Source organism: Heloderma suspectum, chromosome 7, assembly GCF_057233095.1.
Source record: "Heloderma suspectum isolate Gila_16-S chromosome 7, 16-S_ref, whole genome shotgun sequence".
Lineage (NCBI taxonomy): Eukaryota > Metazoa > Chordata > Lepidosauria > Squamata > Helodermatidae > Heloderma > Heloderma suspectum.
Genome location: NC_139464.1, coordinates 29900762 through 29914049, shown reverse-complemented (window position 1 = coordinate 29914049; position 13288 = coordinate 29900762). Strand labels below are relative to the sequence as shown.

Sequence of the window (13288 nt, the reverse complement as noted above, 5' to 3'; positions counted from 1 at the left end):
GATTCATAGAAATCCAAATTCATGTGATTCCACTGAGGATTTCCCCAGCATCCCCAGTTGTAGTCCAACATATCCGAGCACCAGGTTGGAGAAGGCTATTCTACAATCTCATATATTGGATTCACGTACAACTTGGCCCCAGTCCTCTTCCCCTGTACATTGGTAGGTCGCTGTATTGAGCGCTCTGCCTTAACAATACATGTGATCTTGTGCCTATATAATTATAACCTGAATACATACTTCATTCATTAAGGAATGAATTTGCCTCAAGATTTCTGATCAACTGTTAACTTGACTAAAAACAGTATTCAAAAAGTGTTTGGTGACCAATCCTGCTGGCAGGGAGGGAGTGGTGGTATGTATTTTCCAGTGGACAGCATAATTCAGTCTCGGGGAAACCAGGACATTTGGTATTACTTCATGCAATTGTACAGGTATCATGCTGTATATAGTTAAGTAGTAAAACAAACCAATGGATCTAGTGAGAATCAGTTTCAAGTTTTATGTACACAGAAAGCAAAGGTAGCCCTGTTGGCCGTAAGTAAAATTCCAAAAATCCATATTACACTAATACCTTATTATGTGAACCACAAAAGATCACAACAAAAAATGTGCAAGCTCTATATCAGGCAAGATGATACAAAAAGCAGGCGGGGGAGGAGGAGAGATCTGAAAAGCGTGCACATCTGGAGAGATCTTTTGTTTGGCATAATAAAGGTATTACATTAATATGGATTTTGAATTTTCATGTTGACTTCTTCATTTTCAACAAGAGATTTTTCTTTTTCATCCAAGATGTTTGTAAGCCATGTGAACACTGAAAAAGTACAACTATTTTTGTCCAACCCTTGGACATCATGTACTGCTCACAAGGAGGCACATGGCTACCAAAGCTCATTTTTAAGACTCCAGGAAATACTATGTCTCCCCTGAGCCAGCTCTGAAGAGCAGGCTCAGGGAACCGCCCTAACTCCACTGAGCCAAAGCTCAGTACATCGTACATCGTATGGATGTACGAGAATTTCATTCCAATTTCCAAATCATCTGAAAGTGCCCCATTTGCAACCCTGAACATGAATGTAATTAGGAGCACACTTTTTCAAACAAATTCGTACGTTCCTGAACTTCAGATCACATTTGAAAAATGTGTATTTATTGACAATTGCACACTTTAGTCAATGGGGGGAAGTGTGCACTTTTGAAAAATGTGCACAGAAAGGCACTTTTCCTGTTCAGAATGTGCATTTTTCCTGTTGGAACAAACCAAAAAACATGTCGAACTGAATATGGGCGTGATCCAAACCAAGCTTTCAAGTGAGATTGGTGGGCTCGAATATTCCTGATTCTCCCCGTCCCTAACCTGAGGCAGTCTGTCTTTATATAACTTGTGCTGTATTAAGCACCTCCCACACAACTGCCACAGCCCCTAATAGTGGTGGAGGGCATAAAAACATTTTTTAATATGATATCAGAAGGGGTAGGGTGGGGGGAAGCAATAGATAACCATACATAAACCAAAGTGAGATATGCCCCAATGCTACTAAACCTTAAGTGTCAAACTACCCACTACGTTAATTGCATAGTGTATAGCAACACCTTATGTTTTCCTTTACTTTAGAGTATCTGTGCATGGGCCTGATTCAGATCAGGACCAACGTGCACCAGGAGGGGGGATTAAACTTTCCCCCCAACCTGTTTGCTTCCTGAAATCCCCACTCCACCCCAAACAGGAATTTTAAAAAATGAAGTATCCATTGGAGTCAATGGAGACTCTCTTAAACTTTAATCCCTGTCAGGGGTGGTAGTGGTGGTGTGTGTGTGTATGTGTGTGTGTGTGTGGGGTGATTTTGGAAATCCAAAATGGGGACATGTGTGCAATTACTCTAGAGAAAGATAAGGCTCAGCTCCACACTATGCAATTAATGTAATGGGTAGTTCAGGGGTCCCCAACCTTTTTGGACACATTTGGGACTTTGAAGAACTGCTGTGGGTACCACCACAAAATGGCTCCCATGGTGGATGTGGTAAGTCACAAAATGGCTGCCATGGGGGCCTGGCTAGTCAAGAGGTGTGCATGGGGGGGGGGAGAAATAATGAGGCTAGAGACTGGGGGGGGAATGGAAAGAGTTTTTTCTTTTTTCTGAGCTCTTTCTCTCTCCACTCCCAGCCTCTAGCCTTGCTATTTCTCTTCTCCAATGTCTAGCCTCGCTATTTCTCTCCCTTCCCCATCCTTTGCCTTCTTGCTCTTTCTTCCCAGCCCTTACCTTGCTCTTTCTCTCCCACTCACCCATTTATCCTGCTGTTTCACATTAGTCCCAGCCTCTAGCCATGCTGTTTTTCTCCCTCTCCTAGCCTCAGCAGCAGGTTCAAGACCTGATCAGTGGCAGGTTCAGGAACAGGAAGGAGAATCTGGTGCCCTTTTTCTTTTTCAATTTTTTTTTTTAAATTGAAGGGGGTGGGGAGTGAAATGCTGTGTGGGTGCCATGCCGCTGGCAGGTGCTGCGTTGAAGACCCCTGGTGTAGTTTTACTCTATGAGAGCATGTGGGGTGTGCTGTGCATTGCCTCAGCAACTTTCCCAGAAGGCTCAAAGGATCCTAGCTCAGAGCTGATGCTTCGAAGATGGGGAAATCAACATGGCAGTCTGCCACCCTTGAGCTGTTACTTTCTGAACAGCAACCAGAACAATGTTGGTAACCAAGTCCCCGCCCTCCAGGTGCATGCTTCTTATTCCAGACCCCTATTCCATCTTCCCACTTTGTTAAGAAGCAGTAGCAACCAGTGCAGTTAAGTCCATAGGCCAAAACAATGGCCCAGTTCACGTAATGATGCTACTTATGGTTTGCTATTTCCCCACCCTCCCGCCTACCAACCACCATCTGTCAGGAGCACCCTAGCTGCCTCTACAGTCCCCTCCAATAGCCAACTCAAGACACAGATGAAGAGCATTCTTTCCAAGGCTTTATTCCTTTACATCTTAATGACTCTTTCAGATACTAATCACCAGTGACTAAGCAAGGAACTGCACTGGGGTAGTTAGCAGAGTAGGCTAAGCTCCAGGTAAGGCAGTTGGTCCCCATTTGAAGGAGAAGAGCAGGAAACCTCTGAACTTATGGGCTATGGAGAGGTCCTCCCTCTTACCTGTAGGTCCTCAGGACGCGACCATTGTTTTAGCACCAAGCGGGCAGAGCGCCTCCTCTCGGTGCACTCCATCTGGCACCACTCCCTGCGTCTGTGCCGAGCTGTCAGGGTGGACACTGAGCCCATAGAATCCCAGAGTAGTTCTGATTCTGAGGAAGAGGAGTCGCTCCTGGGAGAGGAGTACGCTCCTCTTCCTCAGAATCAGAACTACTCTGGGATTCTATGGGCTCAGTGTCCACCCTGACACGAGCATCCAGCAAGACCCTGCTGGACAGGATCTCTTCTTGATCATCCCAGAGTGCAGGACACGGAATATTGGGCTCAAATTACAGGAAGCCAGATTCCGGCTGAACATCAGGAAAAACTTCCTGACTGTTAGAGCAATACGACAATGGAACCCATTATCTAGGGAGGTGGTGGGCTCTCCCACACTGGAGGCATTCAAGATGAGGCTGGACCGCCATCTGTCAGGGATGCTCTGACTTGGATTCCTGCATTGAGCAGGGGGTTGGACTCGATGGCCTTGTAGGCCCCTTCCAACCCTACTATTCTATGACTCTATGACCCCATCCCCCATTCTCTCGCTGTCAGGGTCACTATCACCCTCAGGAATGCAGGCAGGAGGAATCTCTCCCTGCCGCTGTGCCTGTGAGTGATGAGCAAGCTCCTCTCCCACAGGTTGTTGCTCTTCCTCAGAATCAGAACTGCTCTGGGGCTTGATGGGCTCAGTTTCTACCCTGACACCATCTATACTCATGATGAATGAGATGAACCATGATGAACTCATGAAGAACTCATGATGAACCATCATCATGATGAATGAGCTCATGATGAACTCATGTTGAACCATCATCATGATGAATGAACTCATGATGAACCATCCATACTCATAATGAATGAGATATCTTTATAGGGATGGACGAAAGTCACTTACCTGATCCCGAAGCTTGCTTCACAGTGGGGGGGAGGCGCCCCGTCCCTCCCTGCTGAAATTCTGGCTGGGGGGGAGGCGCCCCGTCCCTCCGGCCGCGAATCCTCTAGTCCTGCCGGGACGCAAATGGCAGCGGCCATAGCCGCCGCTGTTTGCGTCCCTGCAGTCAGCCATGATAGGCTACGTAAATGTTTACGTAGCCTATCATGGCTGACTTTGAAAAAAAAAAAGCGCGTACGCAAATGGCGGCGCCCATGGGCACCGCCATTTGCGTTCCTTATTTTGGCACGTGTAGTCTACGTAAACATTTACGTAGACTACGGAGAAAATAAGGGCAATGCTATTTGCGTTCCCCTTATTTTCACTGTAGTCTATGTAAATGTTTATGTAGACTACACGTGCCAAAATAAGGAACGCAAATGGCGGTGCCCATAGGCACCGCCATTTGCGTAAGCGCTTTTTTTTTTTTTTTTCAAAGTCAGCCGTGGTAGGCTACGTAAACATTTACGGAGCCTGTCACAGCGTTTTTTAAAAATCTACCCACGATAGGCTACGTAAATCTTTACGTAGCCTATCACGTTTGCTTGTTTATTTGTTTGTTTGTTTTTACTTGGAAATGGCAGCGGCGGCAGCCGGTCGGAAGACCGGCCGCCGCTGCCACCGAACCGCCGCCGAACCACCGCCGGAGCCGCCGCCGCCAGGGACATTCGAACAAGGTAATTCCCATCCGGGGGGCGGGGGGGCAGACTGTTTCTCCACCAATTTCGGGGGGCCGAATGCGCTGGCATTCGGCCTCCCCGAGATTCGTGGAGAAATTCTCTGACATCCCTAGATATCTAGATACTCCATCGTGATCAAAAAACACAATTTTTCTATTGGGGTGGTGGTGGTGAGGAAGCAGGGAATAAGCGAGAGCAGACATATTCAGGAAATGATCCAGATGATCTGATTGCTACATAAGCATGATAGGAAAGAAGCTCAAAGCCATGAATGCAGTGTTTGTATGACCTGGCTGTGAGGACCCATTGTTTCCTCAGATCTGGATGTAAAATCTGCTGCTAAATCAATCTGAACTCTGTGTATGTGCACACACGCACGCATGCGCACACACACACACATCAGATTGGTTATGATAAGACCTTTATGACTTCATACGCTTTCGATAAAACAGAAGCTTTTTGTCGAGTTCTTTGTTGTTAAATATTCATTTTATTTTATTTTCTATGTATTTTACTGAGAACAGTATTGGCTTCATGTTTCTGAGTTCCTGAAGAAAAGGTTAAAGAAGGTCAAGTAATGGAGAAGAGGTCAAGATGTGAGAGTTCTAATCACAGCTCTACCGTTGACCTTCTTTGTGACTCTCAACTAAGTTTGGTCTCCTCCCACCTGTTATTCTGCCTTGTCTCTTTACATTAAACACTTGGGGAAGTGTTTAATTATCAGACAGACAATATGCTCAGCTTTCAGACAATTAACTGGGTCTTACAATTCACCTCCAGTCCCAACTGAATCCTTAAGTGTTTTAGAAAATGTAACGGTGAACTAGTCAGAGGTGAAACTCAAGCTGGTATCCTGGATGACCACTAGGCTACTGATGAGAATGAACATGGAATAACTAGGCAGCCGTGTATGTTCTGGAATTTTAAAATAAGTCCACTCAAAACTGGAAGACAAACATGAATGGTAAAGAGAACAGAATGGAAATATCCAAAGGAGGTCCGCCAATATTTTGAGATAATAAAGTTGGGTCCTTCTTAACTTTTGACCAATGGTTCACTTAAAGAGCAAGGAGGGCATGTCAGAGATGAAAAATACTTTTGAAGAAAAAATCTTCTGAAACAATTGTTAGTTCATCCCTCCCCCCAAAAAAACCTGGTACTGCTTTTTGTACTATACCAGAAGAAGGCTACACTCCTTGTAGGTTCTGAACCAGGGGATATCAGATTGAAAGGTCAGGTACTGCACCATCACTAAGTTCTGGCCAAACAAAGGTACTAAAGCAGGGGTGTTGAACCTCAGGTCTGCGTGCCAAATGAGGCTTGCTGGGGGTCCCAATCCAGCCCTTCAGAGTTCCCCAGATGGTCTCGCCACCTATCATTTCGTGTTTCCTGGCTTTTGCACAGTTCCTTGACGCACACACATCGCCATTCTAAAGGGTTGAAATTAGGGATGTACGAAAGTTCCGCCATGGATCTCGGGGAGGCCGAATGCCAGCGCATTTGGCCCCCCGAAATCGGTGCCGGAACGGCCCGCCACCCCCCTGCCATGAGACTTACCTTGGGCGGATCTTCCTGGCGGCGGCAGCTGCGGCGGCTGCGGCGGCTGCAGCGGCGATGCAGCGGCGGCGGCTGTGGCTGCCTCCACTGCCATTTCCAGGTTAAAAAAAAAAAAACGTGATAGGCTACATAAATCTTTACGTATCCTATCACGGCTGACTTAAAAAAAAAAAAACACGCGCGTACGCAAATGGCGGCGGCCATGTCCACCGCCACTTGCATTCCTTATTTTGGCACGTCTTAGTCTACAAAAACATTTACGTAGACTAAGACGGCGAAAATAAGGGGAATGCAAATAGCATAGATGCTACGCTATTTGCGTTCCCCTTATTTTCGCCGTCTTAGTCTACGTAAATGTTTACGTAGACTAAGACATGCCAAAATAAAGAACGCAAATGGCGGCGGCCATGGCCACCTCCATTTGCGTACGCACGTTTTTGTTTTTGGTTTTAAATCAGCCGTGATAGGCTATGTAAACATTTACGTTGCCTATCATGGCTGACTGCAGGGACGTAAATGGCGGTGGCTATGGCCGCCGCCATTAGCTTCCCTGCTAGCCAGCGGCCAGATGTCCGGCTGCTGGCGGAGCCGGCTGGCGGCTCCACAGAATTGCTGTGGAGCACAGCCGGCTGGCCAGGATTCCAGGGGGGAGGAACGGAGCGCCTCCCCCCCCGGCCAGGATTCCGGGGGGAGAGACAGAATGCCTCCCCCCCACCATCAACATAATCCGCGGAAAGGTAAGTCAGTTTCGTACATCCCTAGTTGAAATGCCTTTCCTAAGGCTTAAGTACTGGCTGTAAGAGCTTTCATCTAAAATATGCTTTTGGCCCTGCCCCTTTTGTTTTCAGCCCCACCCACCACTGGAATGCAGCCCCCAAGAGCTTCTCCAAAATTGAATTCAGGCCTCCAGCTGAAAGAGGTTCAACACTCCTGTACTAAAAGGTAACAAGCCAGGTGATAAAGGAAGCCTCTTGAACAGCAATGGACTGGAGCAGATGGATCATGTGGTATGACCAACCTGTACAAAAGCTTCTGGGTCAGAACTGCTGTCTAATTTGAGCAGGAAGTGGACTCTGCTTGCTATGTGCCCTGCCTCCTCTAACCAGAGCCATCCCTCTGCCTCACCACAACAAGTCCTCTCTTTCTCCCAGGCACAGAAATACGGAGATGTGAGTAGGCTTGCAGCATAGGTATGCTCAGGGGAGAAGCCAAAGCATTAAAATTATGGAGAGTGAATTGTGTGTTCTTCCTGAAGGCCAAATCCATATGCTCTGTGCAATATGTTTGCTAATCATTACATGATACAACAACAATAGGAATCTCGTAATGCGGCAGTGCAGAGATGGCAACTCATCAGCAGCACACAATGAGATGGGATTAAAGTTCATTAATTAGCAAAGCAACCCAAACCAAATAAATTGGGCAATCCACAGGAAAAAACAAATATGGATCATCAAAATAAACAATTGATGGGGGGGTTATTTACTCATCATGTCTCTTTGCTACTTAGCCATAAAATTCCCCTCCTTCCTTCCATGGCTGTAGGATGCAATATGACTTAAAGAAAGAAAATGCTAAAGTGAGACATTTTTAAAAGCGAGGAATGCACCCCTGGGATCTCCCAGTTGAGCTCCCTGTCATCTCGAATTAAAAACTATAATAACAAATGACAAAGCCAGCCCTCAAAGAAAGGCAGTAAGAATTAGATACAATGGGAATTCATTTCATCTTTATTCATCCCACCTTCCTAGTTAAAATAATTTAAAACTTTTTTTTACCTTTGGAGACTTGGATTCAGTGTTCTTTGCACTTTTTGCTACAGTCAAGGGTGACACTGGCATCTTCTAAGCCAACCGGAGGAACGAAGGGAACACAGCTCTCCTGTATTGCTGTATAGTTACCTCTCCTGATGCCATCATCTGTAGCAAAGAAAAGTCATCACCTTCAGCTTGGTTGCCGAGAAATCGTAATCATTGTTTAAAAAAAATGTGGAGATCGTTCGTGGCACAATCCATTTGTCATGTAATAACTGTGCATTTGCTTCTCAGTGACAGCCCGTAATTCTCAGGCTGAGCATAGGGATACGGCCAAGCTCGATTTTGTATTTGTCAGATTTCTGCAAAACTAATCCCTGATTTTCCAGGTATCCAGGAACCACCCAAATCAGCATCCAGGGTCAAATGCCCCATTCTACCTTTCACACGACAATTGAGCTCTGCTAGTCATCTCCACTGCCTGCAGTAAGAAAAGTGAGGTAGAAGTGGCAGTGGTAGGAAGTCGCCATTTGTGGTATGAAGACTGCAGCAGGGTGTTCAGTTTCTAGGCCCTGGCACTCAATGATGATGTCATCACTTTATGCCAAGGCCAAAGGTGTCCAATACAGATCCAATTTAGAGTCTGGCATCCAAATAATAACATAATTTCATGCAAAGGCCAAAGGACCCAATATAGATCCCAGCTAGAGTCTGGATGAACTGGCCAGGTGTCTATTGGACACCTTGGAAATTAATCAATTTCTTGCAGATTATTTCTAGACTGGGTTTCTTTGCCAGGGGAGGACAGTTCTCCCATCTTTACACCCACATCTCCTTTGCATCTTCTTAAATGAGGAAGATAGGAGTGAACAAGGGCCAATTAAGTGAATGATGAGAGTTCACTCCCTGCAGCTATAAAGACAAAAGAGAAAATACAATGCACATTTCTCTAGTCAGTGCAAACTCAGCAAAACAGCAGAACTGCAGAAGGAGTTGGAGGAGTGAAGGTCACAGACCTGGGCAAACTGGGAAATAATGGCTGAAAGTCGAGTAAAATTAGTGGAATTTTTAAAGGTAAAGTAAAGGATTGGTGTTGATAATTTTATTGAATTGGTTTTTATCCCATCATTTTTACAAATCACCAGCATGATCCAAAACAATCTCTGTGCTGATGTTCTCTTTTGTTTATCCCCATGTTTTATGAATCACACCCAAGTTATGGTTAAATAATTTATTGTAAGTAGTTAACCTTTACCAATCACTGAAACAAGTGCTCCATAGGATAGATAGGCATGCGCGCGCACACACACACGCGCACACACACACATCTCCGCAGATTGAACTGAAAAACACACAGACACCACTTTTCACTCCCAAGATCAGTTCTTCAATTTGCCCAGGACAGGAATATATACTTGTTTTATGAAATAATAAATAAATCACTCAGCTCAGCTTATATTCCCCTTTTCAACTCTCCATTTCAGCTTCTTGGTTTAACTCTGAGAAAATCGGCGAGATCTTCCAAAAGAATGTCATGTTTCTATTCTACTTCACAATTACCTGCGATGGCATTTCTGTCATCTGTCTGCATGTGAAACCTACCAAAGCCTGTACTAATAGGATGCTCTGCTGACCTAAGCACAGTGGTCCTGATTCTAAACCATCTTCCACAAGTGCAAAGTGAAGATGAAACAGGGCCACAACATACTAGTGATGAGCAAAGACTCATTTGGAAACAGTTCAGAAATTACAAGGCTGTGTTTTGTTTTATAGAATTCTTTTTAAAAGAAATCATCCCCCTTCCCTCCCCGAGAGTCCTAAATTGACTTGTAGTCTTGGTTGCCCTACGTTAGATTAGCTTAAAATTATCTCACTCACACACTGGGTGGGGGGGGGAGGGGTTCCAAGGCCTACTCTGGACAGTAACAGTAACCTCAATTCAAACAGAGCTAAGCAAACAGCTCCAAAAGAGATTTTGTTTAGGCTTGATTTCAAATCCCAAACTATAAAAGACACGAGTGGTACCTGCAATGTGGAGGGCTCTTTTTACCGTTCAGTCAGTCCGCCAGCCCACCCCTCCTTCATGATACTCCATTCCCCCTCCCACACTATTTTGCAGCCCCTCTTCCAGTAGACAGTTGGCATCCCATAATTCCTGAGCATACTCAGTCTTCATTGGGCTGCACCCTAGTGCAGAGGTCCCCAACTTTTGAGGACCCATGGGCACATTTGGGAATTTGAGAAACTGCTATGGACACCATAACAAAATGCCTAATCTATGGATTGCCACTTTGGTGTCTACATGTTGTGTCTGTGGAACTTAGGCTGCATTTTATTCAGCAAAAACTTTTGCTTCATGTCCAGTGGACACTGCAACATCCCTTTAATGTGGGATTGTCTAATTTGGCTGATGGCTGGTGGTGCAATACAGCTCATGCTTCTTTTAAATGTATGTTCTGGCTATGTCCAGTAGTTGCTTCTTTGTGGGAGGAGGTTCTTACAAATATAAAGTTTGTACTGTAACAGTCTTTAATAGTGTGTGTGTGTGAGTGTGTGTTTAAACAAATATAATTTTAATGTGGTGTTTTGTTCTTTTTATTCTTTTACTGTTTTATTTCTTGTGTTCACTACTCTGACATCTGTTCTAGATACGGAGCAGCATAGAAATATCATAAATAAATGATATTTATTAATATATATTAATTATATATTAATTAATATATAAATAAATAAAATAAATGTATTTATTTATATATCATAAATAAATAATAAAATTCACTGATGTGCATGTTCATTTAAATTATTTACCTGCTTCATGGAAATTAACAAATGGTCAGTGTAAATGGATTCTCTGTGCCCTTCTGATAGCTAAAAGATCGAGGACCTTACAACGCTTTCAGGATTTGAACAGGTGGCATATAGACACCACCTTCAAATGGATACTTATTTGGATATTTGGTCTGATTTTGTTGAAACCCATGCATAATTTAGGGATGTCAGAGAATTCCGCCACGGATCTTGGTGAGGCCGAATGCCAGTGCATTCGGCCCCCCGAAATCCATGGCAGAAGAAAGCCTTCGCCCCCCCAACCCATGAAAGGCACGCGAAACGGAGCACTTACCTGCTGCCATCTGCACTGAGTTGCGAATGGCGGCTGCGCTGCGGCCGCCATTCGCTTCCTCATCATAGCTGTGATAGGCTACGTAAATAATTACGTAGCCTATCATGGCTAACTCAGGGACTCCATTTGCGTCCCTGTGGAGGCGGTGATTGGCTATGTAAGTATTTACGTAGCCTATCACGGCAAGCAAAAAAAAAACAGCATACGCAAATGGCGGCGGCTATTTGCATTCCCTTTTTTCGCTGTTTTAGCCTACGTAAATATTTACGTAAACTATTACGGCAAAAAAAAGGGGAACGCAAATAGTGTAGTGGGCGCTATTTGAGTTCCTTTTTTTTTTTGCTGTAATAGCTTACGTAAATATTAACATAGGCTAAAACGGCGGGGGGAAAAAGGAATGCAAATGGCACCCACTACGCTGTTTGCGTTCCCCTTTTTTTGCCATAATAGCTTACATAAATATTTACGTAGGCTAAAACAGCGAAAAATAGGGAACGCAAATGGCGGCGGCTGTAGCTGTTTGTTTTTTGCTTGCAGGCTGCCCAGCGGCTGGATGTCCGGCTGCGGGCGGCCCCGGCCGACAGCTCTGCGGAATCTCCGTGAAGCGGAGCCGGCCAGATTAGGATTTCGGGGGGAGGTGCAGAGCGCCTCCCCGCCACCACGAATCACCCCATCGAAAAGGTAAGTGACTTTTGTACATCCCTAGTATAATTAGGGATGCTGGAGAAATTTGAGACAGATTAAAATCAGTTTGGATTTCTAATAATCCGACCTGCGGGATCTGCTGCAGAGCAACCCACTCAGGCCCTGCGGAGTCTGTGTACTTTTGGATGATTTTTTTACTTTCCCAAAATTTATGCATATAAATTTGTAGAAAAATACTTTTTGCTGAGGAAACGTAGAATGGAATAGGGGACAATACACTAAATGTTACATACTGGGGTAAATTATGTAAATACTTAAGTAAATCTTTACATAATTATTTCCGTATTTTTCCGCATGACGAAGAAAATATATTCGCATCCGTCTGTGGCCGGATGATGGAATGAAAGGTACCTGACAATCCACAAAACACAGACGGAGCAGATTTTACATAGTCTGTACATCCCTATGTATAATTGCTAGAAAATTGCATGCTCTTCATACGTATATATGTATTCATTGCATACAAATCCATGTACATCTATTAAAAATGATTTTTTTAAGCTTTGTGGGTGCCTGCAGGTGCGACTTTGGGGACCCCTGCCATCATGTAGTGTGTGTGTGTGTGTGGGGGGGGTGCTTAAGATTTTTTGTATTTCTGAGAAATTGCAGCTGTCCCAAGCTTGCCAACACCTTCCTATTATGTGTGGGTGGTGCTGTTTTGGCTACAAAAGCAGAAAAACTCACACCTGAACACTAGAAATAGAGGAACTGTACCCTTATGCTAAATCTGTACCCTTAGGCTAAATCTGTTGTTGTTTATTCATTCAGTCGCTTCCGACTCTTCGTGACTTCATGGACCAGCCCACATCAGAGCTTCCTGTTGGCCGTCGCCACCCCCAGCTACCCCAAGGTCGAGTCTGTCACCTCCAGAATATCAACCATCCATCTTGCTAAATCTGTACCCTTATGATCAATCTGTAAATCTGTACCCTTACACTAAATCTGTAAGTCTGTAAATCTGTACCCTTATGCTAAATCTGTACTCTTATGCTAAATCTGTACCCTTACGCTAAATCTGTACCCTTACGCTAAATCTGTACCCTTATGCTAAATCTGTAAATCTGTAAATCTGTACCCTTATGCTAAATCTGTAAGTCTGTAAATCTGTACCCTTATGCTAAATCTGTAAATCTGTACCCTTATGCTAAATCTGAACCCTTGTGCTAAATCTGTACCCTTGTGCTAAATCTGCAAATAGAGAATTTAGGAAGGTCATTTAGCCATGGAGTGTGTGAAAGCCCTCAAAGTTCAGGGCTGCTAATTCCTTGTTGAAGTGGCTTCTTTTTTGCTTTGCTTTTTTAAAACCTCTTCTGTAGGGATGGCGGAGAATTTCTCCCTGAAACTTCGGGGGGCCGAGCGCCA

At 44.6% G+C, this 13288-nt stretch overlaps 1 protein-coding gene across 1 annotated transcript in view; it reads right to left on the bottom strand.

Moving 5' to 3' along the window:
- Positions 1-13288, bottom strand: part of CHRM2 (cholinergic receptor muscarinic 2) — a 227007-nt gene that overhangs the window by 171311 nt on the left and 42408 nt on the right. Inside the window, exon 2 of the mRNA XM_084811722.1 lies at positions 8125-8265. The gene's annotated coding sequence lies outside the window, so the exon portion shown is untranslated. The remainder of the gene's footprint in view (positions 1-8124; positions 8266-13288) is intronic.